We start from the raw sequence: 12,950 nt of genomic DNA, 5'->3' as shown, positions 1-12,950 counted from the left end.
AAATGAGAAATTAGAGACATTTATAGCTAAATGGATGCACATTGAGGCAATACTCTTAAGTGAAATAAATAGGACACACATGTATAAATACTGAATAGTTTCTCTAGTGTGAGAAACTGAAAGTGTAAATAAGGACTAAATGTATAATAGGTAATGTGAAATAGGAAGAAAAGGGGCAAAGGGGAAGGGGAAGTGGGAGGGGTAGGGGAAAGGAGAGAATGGAATTAATATGAAAAAATGAAAGCAAAGTCTTTGTAGATAGGGAGGGATGGAGGGGTTGAAGGGAGGGCAGGGGAAGGGGAAAAATAAGAACCAAGAGAGATTATGTAAAGGTTCAAATTTCCAATGATGAATGTCATTATATTGTATACATAAATTATACCAATAAAATAAATTTTTTTTAAAAGACTAAACGTATAAAACTTTAAGAAGAAATTATAAGGGAAAATGTTTATGAATTTAGGGTAGGCAAGAATTTCCTAGGATACAAAAAACATGATGTGTAAAAGAAAAAAATTGATAAATGAGGCTTCATCAATATTTAGAACTTTAAAAGACATGAAAAGTAGTCCTTAAACATAGCATATTTTTAATACATATAACCTATGACCAAAATATATAAAGAACTCTTACAGCTCATTAATAGACAACTCAATTAAAAAGTAGACACAAGAAGATGATAAATAGCCAGTACAGCACAAGGAAAAGTGTGCAACTCTAGAGTCAGAAAAGTACTAATCAGTACAATAACAAGATCATATTATACACTCATTAGCGAGATTAAGTTAAAAGTTTTAAAAGAACAAATGTCAGCTTAGGTGTGAACCGGTAAACTTTCTAATACTGCTAATGTGAATGTAAAATGATAAACCCATTTTGGAAAACAATATAAAAATTTCTTGTATTACTGTTAAGAATCAACAAGGGCCGGGGATTTAGCTCAGTGGTTTCGCCGCCTGCTGCGCAAGTGTAAGGACCCAAGTTTGATCCCAGCACAAAAAAAAAAAAAAGAATCAACAGTTCTGTTCATAAGTTTTTACTTAAGAGAAATGAAAACACATGCTCACAATAGATTTGTACATGCAAGTTGACTGTCCCTTATCTGACATTCTTGGGACCAGAAGTGTTTCAGATTTTGGTATGAAATCCACTTTATCTTCAAAGAGGGTAGTTATTTCTGCTTTTTGTGGGGGGGGGGGGTTCTGTCACATGGAGCATTGTTTTCCACCCTTTAACTTTCAGTCTATGAGTTTCCTTTTTGAATTAAGTGTGTTTCTTGTATGCAGCATATTGTTGGATCTTGCTTCTTGACCCATTCTGCCAGTCTATTTCTTTTGATTGATGAATTGAGACCATTAACATTGATGGTTATAACTGATACATTTTGACTTATCATTGTCATAACTTTTTCTTTTTGTTGGATTCTCCCCCTTTGCATTTAATTTCTTGTTGTGCCTGATGGATTTATTCTGCTGGGCTTCCTGGGGTTGTGATCCTTGTTGTCTTCTCCTAGGATATTGTCTAAAATTTTTTGGAGTGCTGGTTTGTTATGAAGTCCCTAAGGTGCTCTTTGTCATCCAAGTACCTTATTTCTCCATCAATTTTGAAAGATAGCCTTTCAGGGTACTTCAATCTGGGCTGGAGACTGTTTTCCTTTAGGGCTTGAAATATGTCAGTCCAAGCTCTTTTTGTCTTGAGGGTTTGTGCTGAGAAGTCTGCTGTGATTCTGATGGGCTTTCCTTTGTATGTGATTTGTTTCTTTTCTCAAGCTGCTTGTAGAATTTTTTTCTTCCATTGGGTTTCTGGAATCTTAACTATTATATGCCTATGTGTAGTTTTTTTTTTTTTTTTTTTTTGATCAAGGCTAGTTGGAGTCTGATATGCCTCACTTGCCTGTATGTCAAGTTCTTTTCCCCTGCTTGGGAAGTTTTCTGCCATCACTGCTGTTAACAGTATTTTTTTTTTTATGCCATCTGCATTCTCTCCTGTTTCTTCATTAACTTTGCTCAGTCTTATGTTATTCTTCTTTGCATCATGTAGCAGCTGCCGGATTGATTTCTCATGGTCCCTTCCTATTGTAAAGCAATTTTTCTTTTCCTAGTCACTAATTGCAATCTTATCTTCTATATCTGAAATTCTGTCCTCACATTGGTTTATTCTGCTGTGTAACTTTCCATGGAGTTTTTAATCTCCTGGAAATCTGTTTGAATCTCTTTTATGGATTCCATTTATTTCCTATGTTGGGATTCCATGATTTTCCTCAGCTCCTCTATTTTTTTATCTGTGTTCATTCTAGATTTATTAATCATGTCTTACACTATGGGCACAATCTCTGCTGTTACCTGAGAAATTATTTCTGATTTCATTTTTTCCAGATCCCCTTTTGTTGCCAGTTCAAGGAGTCCAGGTGGTTGAGTAACAGATTTTTCTATCTTGTTTCCCTTTGGGGTTACTTTGGGTGATCTGGAAGACTGGTTTTGAGACTTGTCTGTGTGTCTTCTAATTTCAACAGATACAGCCTGCTGTGTCTTTCTTGAGGCAACTTTTTGCTCACCCAATGGTCTTGAATTCTCAGCAAGCCACTGTGCATTCTTTTCTCTGCTGCTCACCAGTACACTAATTCCTGGGTTCAGAAAAGTGGCCTTCTGGATCCCTGAGATGACCTGTTGCCTGAGCTGGATTCTAGCTGGGGCCTGCGCACACTTGGGATGGTACCTACGTGTGCCTCTGGCCTTCAGCTGGGTGCTGTGCACTGCACTTCCTGTTCTGTGAGCAAGCTGGCTAGGGTCTCACACACTTACTGATGGTATCAGGGTGAACCTCTGATGGTTGCTTCTGTGCTTGTGCAGCTCTTTTCCAAGTGGGCCTTTGGCTTGGGCTGGTGTGCCCAAGCCTCCAGGGTCAGAGCAGAGCCCTGGCTGGGATCTGCTTGCAGCCACACTACTCTGGTCCATATCGCTGCTCCCCCAACTAAGGTGGTCTGGTGTGCCTTTATTGCAGAGATTTTCTTCACTTTTCCAGTGGGCTTTAATTTTTATCAAGGAGCTTCAGAGAGGCCCTCTTTCTGTTGTTCACTTCTGTTCTATCTTCTCGAGCTTGGAACAATGTCCTTTAGGACCCCGAAACTCTGTGCTGTGGATCCAGGTAATGGCTTGGCACAGCCACCAGGGGCGGGGTGAGGCAGTGCTAGCCGGTGCCCATGCAGCTCACCTCCTCGGCACTGGGGTAGGGGGCTTTGCTCCTTAGCACTCTGGAGTGGTGGTATGGCAGCCCAAGAAGGTCACCTCCTCAGGGCTGGGGGCGGGGGGAGGTGGTTCAGCTCCTTAGCACTCTGGAAAGTATACTATTAAGCATCAGAAGGAATTTAGGGCACTTAGTTTTTAGCAATCAGAAGAGGTACATCAAGAAACCAGCCCTACAGCTATTCAAGTGCCACCATCAGGAAAATTGTTCTACAAATATTAGGTATAAATGAGAAGTTGCCTTCAATGTAGTGCAGTATCAGGGATCTTATTTGAGGGTCTCAATTACAGGATCGAAAGTCATGTTCAAATAATACAGTGAAAGTTAGGATAGTGAGCAATGACTTAAACTAGTGATTTAGGATTGACAGTTGGGTGGCATCAAAGTTAAGTTAGCCAAAGGGTTTTTGTATTTTGGTAAATCATCCTAAGCTGCTATGGAGTTTGTCAACATCCATGTGCCTTTACTTCATCCCCAGAGATTCTGATTTATTTGTCTTTTGGCTAGAGTTAAACATTTGAGTCCATAAATAACTCACAATGAGATAATAATGTGCACCCAAGATTAAAAATTTCTGAATTACAAGAATGAAAGCTAAAGATAAATAGATTATCACAAAGTGTGCACAAGGAAGTGTATATATGTGTTTCTATGTGTTGAAGAAAAAGATGAACAGTAGGAAAACACTTGCTGGACAGAATAATTCTGTTTAAGAGAACAAGTTTTGTTTGATCAAGGAAGCTGAAGAAGATTTCAATCTGTGCTAAATATCTGTATGTAGAAAGGTTACTTGCAGGGTTTCTTAGGGACATTAAAGGAAATGCTAATTGTATCTCCATAACAACAGGCCATTTCATTGTGCCTCTGTCTCTTCACTTTCTCACATTAGCCCTCAAGATTCAAGGCCTTATGTGTCTCTTGGACAAAAGAGCATGAGACATACCATGAAATAATAACCATGTTTTTCTTTGTATCCTATAATTATAAAACTCATGAAGAATGCATTCAGGCTTAAATTCATAATGTCTCCTCTAAACAAGAACTAACTGATCACTTGGATCAAATTTATCTCTGGTGGAGTGGTCTTAAAAGAAGCTCCTTGTCTCTGATGTGTACAAATTTTGTAGCATGTGGTAGGCTATGATATGCTCTTCCCTTCGAGAAAAAAGATACATCTAGTTCCTAGTCCCCAGAACCTCTGAATAGTGCCTTAATGGCTAAATGTGCTTAGTTTTTTGTGTTTGGGGGACTACTCAAAATATTCAACAGGGAGAAATTCTTGACCCTTGTAAATAATGATGTCTTGCAGCTAGGGGAATTATCCCAACTTGGAAAAGGACATTCTTCTTTAAATGAACCTACTTGGTAATGTAGCAAAACAAAACTATCTCTTTACTTGTGGGAAAGAAAACTTTGCCAAAGAAATAAAACAGCTGCTTGGGGGCATATAGACTCAGGATAAGTAACAGAACTGTGTGAGAGACATGTCTGCCAGCTACATCAGCTAGTTATGTAGATTGATAATAAAATCCCCAAAATTATATGAGATAGTCACTGGAGTGAAGAGTGCTTTCCACGTCTAAAGTAGGATTTAAACTAGTATACCTAAGTGCATTTGTAAAATTCCCCCAAGTTAATACTTAAACTGACCATGTGTTACAGTTTGTGCATAAAAACCAAGTTTAACTGAAGGACGTTGAATTCTCTGGCTTTCTCAAGTGTGTCTGTTTGAGATAGGTTTACAGATTTTGCTGGAGTACCATGTTCAGAAATCAACACTGACCACAGGATTGATTGCAATAGGTAACACAATAACAGAATGTTTTAATACAATCTCCTAAGAATGGTAATTTTTAATTATCCAAACAATACAATTTTAGTTTGTACCTTACTAAGGAAGACATGGCTTAAGTGCATCAAAGTAACTTCTTTTTTTTTTTCATTCATCCCCAAATAATGCCCAATGTTTTTACTCATCCTCAAATAAATAAATCTCCAAAATAATGTTGTTTCTAAATGTTATCAGCCATCACTCGGGGTGAGAAGGAAGATTCCTGATGTACAGGAATTGGCAAAGATGGCAGCAACAAGCATACAGGCACAATGCAGGCCCTTCCACACATTCCAGGGAAGATCAGCCTCCTCCAGGCTCCATGCCTCCCTGGAAGGGACCATAACTGGTCAGGCTTCTGGCAAGATGCTGCTTGTTCCCATCTGTTTTTCTTCCCCATGCTCACAGACTCTCACTATGTGCTCTGAGACAATCTGAGTAATTCTTTTATATTTCCTGTTCCTATAATATTAGCCACCTGAGGAAGCCCAAGACTCCCAAATCATCCTTCATCCTACAGAATCAAATCTACGAGTAGATGTCCACATCCTCCTTTGGATTCTGAATCTCCCAATTGGGCAACCCTTAAAATCCTTGCAATGCCTTCTGGAACTCTTGGCTTAAACATCTATAAGACAATGATATCCTCACATCTTCCCCCCTTTTTTTAGTTTCCTTTTATAATGAAAATAGTCCTAGATTTAAAATTGTACATTGGTTGTTCAATATCTAGTTGATGATTAAATATTTTTCTACAAACAACGTAACAATCAATGTCTTGTTTATTAGAAGTTTTAGCTTATTTTTTCCTTCTGAAATCCTAAAATTGAGATGTTAAATTTCTACTTTTTGGGTCTTAAAATTTAAAAAAAACATAAATAATGAAAATATTCTAATTGGTATTTAAGGAAAAATCACATAAATCACTCATAGAGATATGGGTAACTGTATACCAACACAGAAAGCAAAGATTTGAGGGATTTACCCAAATCACTTAAAATAAAATGTGCATTTTTGTTCAAGTATTACTTTAGAGTCCTTCTATCTCTTATGTACTAGAATTTACTTTTGAATTTTAGTAATTGACCCACATCTATATCTTGCTTTATTAGTACAGACGTTAATATATAGACAATTTTATTACTAAATCAAAATGACATAATATTATAGAAATATATCACAACCTTCACAGTACACAGATGTTTTTGCAAATAAATTCTGAAAGATTCTTCATCCTCTTGCTACAGAGGAAACTTGACCCTATTGAGGACTCTGACTAACACTTCAGTCCCTGTAGAGTAACAGCTGTTTTTTTCTCCCTCCCCCACCTACTATGGACCTTTCAAATGGTTTGTAGGTTGGCCTTGCTCCTCATGCTAGCTCCAGGTTATTCTCTTTCTAATCTTCTCTTAAAACTCAAGCTTGGTATATAATCTCATCAATCTTTAACTTTGCTCACAGGTTTCACCTTCTTTTCCAGATGGTTTTAGTGGCTGGTTCATCTTCAGAGGCTACAAATACTGTATACGTTTTCACCCTTGAATGTTCACATTCTAATGCTCTGTCTGAACTCCCAGGTTATCTACCCCTTATCTGCAGCATACAGGAAATTACTCCTTGTTTTTCATACTCCTTCAGCCACTTGCTCCTATCTTCACAGCTATGCCTTGTCGTAACCAACAACTAACAGCAACCCCCTCATCAACTCAGTTTCAAGCACATATATCCTATTACCTCTGTGCAATTTTCTCCTAACTTGTGATTGAACACTGATTCCAGTAATCTTTCTATTCTACTGGAAACACCAATCCATTGATTGTGACTCTAATGCACAGAGCCCCAGCCTTTCTACTTAATGCTCATCCTTCTTTTCTTTTTGTCTTCACACCTCTGCATGGTGACTTAAATTGCTTCTCATTTCTCTTTCCTCATGCCTCTTCATCTCCTCAATATCTCATTACTGACATCTCAAAATTTGAACCTTGTGTCTTTTTTCTTCTACGTTTTTGTATCCTTAATTTCCTCCGGATTTTAGTGGGAGTTAAAATCAATATCATACATGTATCAAAAGCACCAGAATTTTTACCAATAAACAAGAAGTTTGTCCAGACCCCAGGCATATGTATCTAATATCATCTCAGCATCTCCACCTGGATGACAAATACCCAAGTCGAACTAACGCCCACAATTGAACTCCTTATCTTCCTGGGCTGTTTGTCTTTCATTCTCTTCTTCATCTCAAACATTTCTCCTCCTTATGGTTGGTGAGGTCAGCAACCCTGAAGCTATCTTTCCCTCCTGACTATCTTTCCCAATCAGAACTCAATCTGGATGTGTGTAAATATCCAGAATGTAACACTTTCTTATCACTCCCAGCACTATGACTCTGGTCCATGCTTTTGCCTTGATTCTTACAGTCAAGTCAAACTCCTTTCTCTCTTATGCTATATTTTCACATAGAAACAAGATTGCCTTTTTAAAAATAGAAGTTATATTTCTTCACTTTTTTCTTCAAAACCCTCTTATATCTTCTGCTTCTGAAACTCCTTCTTTCTCTTTCCCTTTTATATTTCTCCATATCACTTAGCCACCATAAGGCTCATGTGTCAGAGACTTGATTCCAGCCGATGCAATTCAGGAGGTGGTGGAAGGGAATCAGCCCATGGTGGGAAAGGGAGAACATTCCCCTTACCGAGCTGATTGAGAACCTGGCCTCTTCCTCTCAGTCCCCTGGCTTTCTGCCCTGCCTGAGCTAAGCAGCTTTGCTCTACCATCTGTTACCTACAGTGCTGTTCCGCCTCCCACAAACCCCAGAACAACAGAGTTGGCTAACCATGGACCAAAACCTCTGAAACCATGAGCCACTGTAGACCTTTCCTCCTTTAAGATGTTTACCTTTGACATGTTGACATGGCAATGGGAAGCCGATACACTCTGGTGTGTTCCAGTGCTAGACAAATACTGGGCGATACTCATTCTCTTTTGAATCATGTAGTGATAACTATCTGAATTAGCTGAGGCTGCCATAATAAAATATCATACACAGCATGACTTAAACAATAGACATTTATTTTCTTACAGTTCCAGAGTCTAGAAGTTCTAAATCAAGACATTCAAGTTGGCTTCTGGCTCTCTATCTGTATTATAGACAAATACCTTTTCACTGTACCCTGCATGGCCTTTATTCCATGTTTATGTGAAGAGAAAAAAGAGAGAGCTATAGTACTGCTTCCTCCTCTTATAGTGAGGTCTCACTGGGTTAGGACCCCACCTTTATGACCTCATTTAATTTACTTCTCTCCTTGAAGACCCTATCTCCAATGTGGTTACTTCAGGGTGTGTGGTATCAGCATAAAGTGACAGCCCAAGGCATACTCCAGTGCTTGGAGAAACTTAAAGCCTAAAAGGGGTTACCATGAACTGTTAACCCTGTTAGTGACTGACACACTCACGTGCATATAATATTATACCATGCATCTATTACTTGTAGACCTCTTTAGGCTCCCAAGTTAACCTTTACTCTTTGTAGTAAGCAGTACATTCACTGAACTTTAGACAGAAATACTGATCTGTACCATTTACTTTCTGGGAAGAAGCATTTGTGGTACACAGTGCTTACCCCTAAACTCTAAATTTTGTGTCTTGTTCACTTCTGTAGCCCTAGCGGCAGGCATATTGTCTTTTATGATTTGTAAAGTGAATGATTCTACATGGTAGGACCAGGTACATTATGCTTACACTTTTCAATCTGGTGCAGACAGCGCTCTGGGGCAGGGAGAGGCACATTATACCATAGAGCAGTGATGGGGAACCTTTTAATGATGGAGCAGCCCATTGTGGTACATGTGTGATAGGTTCACCGCCACTGCCCAAGAGGATTTAAGGAGACTCAGTATACGCACCTCAGGGAAAAACAAATTTTATTTGATTATCAGTCTCTTAAAATATGCCATATTGTGAAAGCAAACTCGTGTTTGGCAAAAGGAAGGAAGGAAGGAAGGACAGACAAAAGAAACAAAGAAAAGAGAAAGTAAAGTTTACATAAATGTCAAGGGGTAAGGTGATGTTTTTCAATTCTCTACTTCCCCAAGGATCTATGTCATTTCTGTTGTGGGTCCTAAGAGATAGTAGATAGAAAATACAGAGTGTATTTATATTTATTCACAGATTCATATGAAGAAATGCATTTTTCAGTTCAAGGATAACAATTATATTGTCATATAAGAGATTGCTTTCACTACTTTCTTTTAAAAGTAAACCTAAGAGAATTAGAGAATGTACAGGAGCCATATAATGCACCTTTATATGTGCATGTATATGATGATAATGTGTAAGATTCAAAGGTTTCTAATACATAAGAAAACTTTGAGTGAAGCGCTTCTTAGTGGTTCATAAAATTGATCATAAATAGTAGGATGTCCCAAGTCCTCTTGCGTCAGCTCTTTTGACCCAGTGGTGTTTTTTAAAAATGTGCTTCTGCCTGAATTGAGAGATAATATTGCAATTACTTGCTCAGAATTCTGCTCCAGTGGTCCAATATCCTGCTAACTGATATATTCCCACATTGTCCTCTGGTACTTTCTGGATATTTCTCCCTTGTTCTGCTATATCAGTGTATTATGATAATTGCTAACTAAAATTATTCCTATGATATAACCTATATAAAACACTTTTCTTTTGATCAAATATCTTGCCTCATTTTGGCAATTCATTGTGGAATTCTTTCTTTGTCCTCTAAAGCACTTAGACTGTGCTTTGCAGCTCTCTGTCATTTTGACTTCCATCATTTTGACTTCCACCATGATGATATTTATTATATAATGTTCTGCAAGATCAGAAAAATCTTGTCAATTTTTAAGTGGCAATATGATTATGATCACTAATCACTGGCTCTCAAGCTTCTTAAAGATGCACTTTGGTTACCTTAGCTGTATTTATATGTGTTTTTCTTGATCCTGATCCAGAAAGTGGCTTTAAGCAGCTCTCTTTCTTTTTAATAATTTCTGATTTCTATACATTTAAAATTTTACACGTCTCTAAACTAGACTATATATATATTTGTGTATGCTTTACAATCTTTTGAACTTGTCCTCTGAGTTTGAAATGTTTACTTTGGATTTGACTTCCGTTTGTCCTTGTAATTCATAAACATTGATGTCTAATGAATTCATATCGATATTTTAATACATTTTATCGCAAAATATATTGGTAAACAAATAAAATGGCTTAAACTCATTTTGTACACTTATCCAAATTATCTCACAGCTTTCTAAGTACAGAGCAATGATGAGGAATAACCATGTCACTATTATTCAAAATTAGATCGGAAAAAAATTTGAGGTGATTTATGCCATCTTGTTGTTGAGTAGCTATACTGTAATAAAAAGTACAATTGAGAAACATAACTTTATCAGTAATGGCAAGCACCACCTTACTGAATTACAAAGGGAAAAGCAAAGAAAAACAAGAAAGAAAATCTCATCTGTAACAAAAACAGATGATTTATGATCCAAAGAATGAGCTTTAGAAATAATGATTGAAGCAGAAAGCAGATATTAACTATTTCAAAAGACCTGTCTCCATCTGTACTCAAATGAAGTATTAAGTTTTAAAAGCAAGAAGTAGACAAAATTTGTAAACCACCTAGGATAAAATCAAGTAACTTTATAATAAAATTAAAGTAAACATGAATTAGTCTAAACTGCAGTTTTTCTAAAAATTTCCAATAGAAAGAAATAGAAAGCTAAAATGTTTTTCTATGTCATTGAGATCAATTTTAAAAATCAAGTATATTTTATCATATAAGAAGAGAACTTGTAATCATTTTAAGGATCATAAATGGTAAACAGATCTATTTACTTTTGTAAATTTTCAATGGCAGTAAAAATATATGCCTAGTTTTATTTTTCATAATCACTCTTAAAAAGACCTAGAAAATTGAGACTACATCAGTATGTATAACAAGTTTATTGTCATATGGGTTTTCAAAACTCGAACTCTTAAAAATTAACAGTTCAAGAGAAAAAAGAAAAAATATGGACAATTAGTTTGAAGCAACAGTTCATAAGAAAACCAAAAACTTTAAAAAAGGTATTAAACTTTACCAACAATCAGAGAAATCAAAATTAAGCCAATGTTAAAACACAATTTCACACCCATCAGTTTTGTTAAATAATAAAGTATTAGCAAGGCTATAGCAACTGTTGCAACACTGATAGGGCCATAAGTCCATATTCTTAATTGGAAAGAATTAGACAAAATTTGGCAATGTAGGAAAGATACATAGTCAATGACCTGGCAGCAAATGCACTCATATATTTAAAAAACTAGGGCAAAAAAATGTCCAATTCAGAAATATTTATATTAATGAAAAAATTAGAAAAGCAGCAAACTTATAAGAAAATTCCACATGGTAGCCAAAAAGTATGAACTAGAAGTCCAAGTATTAAAGTAGTTGAATCTCAAAAGTTGAGTGAAAAAAAAAGCAAGACAAAATAATATGCTACTATGGTGCCATTTTAAAGTATGAAAAGAAATATATTTGATTAGTGCACTTACATACCTACTATAAAGTTGCATGTAAAACTAAAAAACACTAAATATAGGATATGATTAAGCTTGAATAGGAGTAGGAAAAAATACGACAGAGGTGGGGCTTAGGGAGACCCCAATTGTTTTTAAAATAGATTAATTTTTAAAATGAGTGCTGGGTACCTTGGAATTCATCATACTATTCTATAATTTTATATATCTACTCTACATATATAATTCATAGGAATTGATAAAATCTGTTTCATTAAATTGATTTTATGATTAATTTAATAGAATCTAGTTAAAACATAGCATCGATTTCTGAATATTCATTCATTTGCTGATTCTGTATGTATGACTTGATGTCTTTTCTTTTTTCTTTTCCTACAAATTAATGCCTGAGAGGAGCAGCCTCTCACAGCCATCATGGAAAATATGTGTAGATTTTTCAAAAAACTAAAAAAAGAACTACAAAAGGTCTAGCAATTCCACTATGATATATACATCCAAAGGAAATGAAATCATTATATTCAAGAGATACCTCCACTCCTATGTTTATTGCAACACTATTGATATTAGGTAAGAAATGAACCCAGTCTAAGTATTCATCAACTGGTGAATGGATAAAGAAACTAAATAGAAGATAGATAGATAGCTAAGTAGACAGACAGACAGACAGACGACAGACAGAAAGATAGATAAAATGTTACAGTAGAATATTACTCAAACATTTAAAAACTTACATTTTGTCATTTGTGGCCACCAGATGTAACTGAAGGACATCATGTCAAAGGATATGAGCCTAGCTCAGAAAGACAAATACCACATATTATAATTCATTTGTGGAATTTAAAACCCTAAATATTATAGACGAAGAGGGGAAAATAGTAGTCACTGGAGACAGGAAAGAGGAGACAGGAATGAAGATGGAGAGGAGTTAGACAATGTATAAAAAGATACAGCCAGGTGGAAAGAATAAGTTCCGGTATTCTAGAGCATAACGTGGGTAATCATAGTCTACAGCAATTTGTGGCATATTTCAATACAACTGGAAAAAAGGAGTATGAAGCTTTCTAATTCACAGTAATAAATGTTTTAAGAGGTGAAAATGATCATTATCTCAATTTGATCATTCACCTATAAAATAAAACATGCAAATATTAGGTCAATTAAAATGAATAAAACAAAAGAAATAATTGAGATGAGCTGAGTTCTACATGTGATGGGCTTTCTTCAGCGAATCCCTTTATACTAATTTAGGAGCAGATAGACAAGGACGCCTTGACCATCAACCCTTTCTTTCTGCAGAATGATAAACTCCTCTCTGGCATGAGACTGAATCATT

Source organism: Heterocephalus glaber, unplaced genomic scaffold, assembly GCF_053883595.1.
Source record: "Heterocephalus glaber isolate CG9 unplaced genomic scaffold, H.glaber_assembly_v1.0 deba00001097, whole genome shotgun sequence".
NCBI classification, from domain to species: Eukaryota; Metazoa; Chordata; class Mammalia; order Rodentia; family Bathyergidae; genus Heterocephalus; species Heterocephalus glaber.
Note: the sequence above shows the minus strand (reverse complement) of the source record.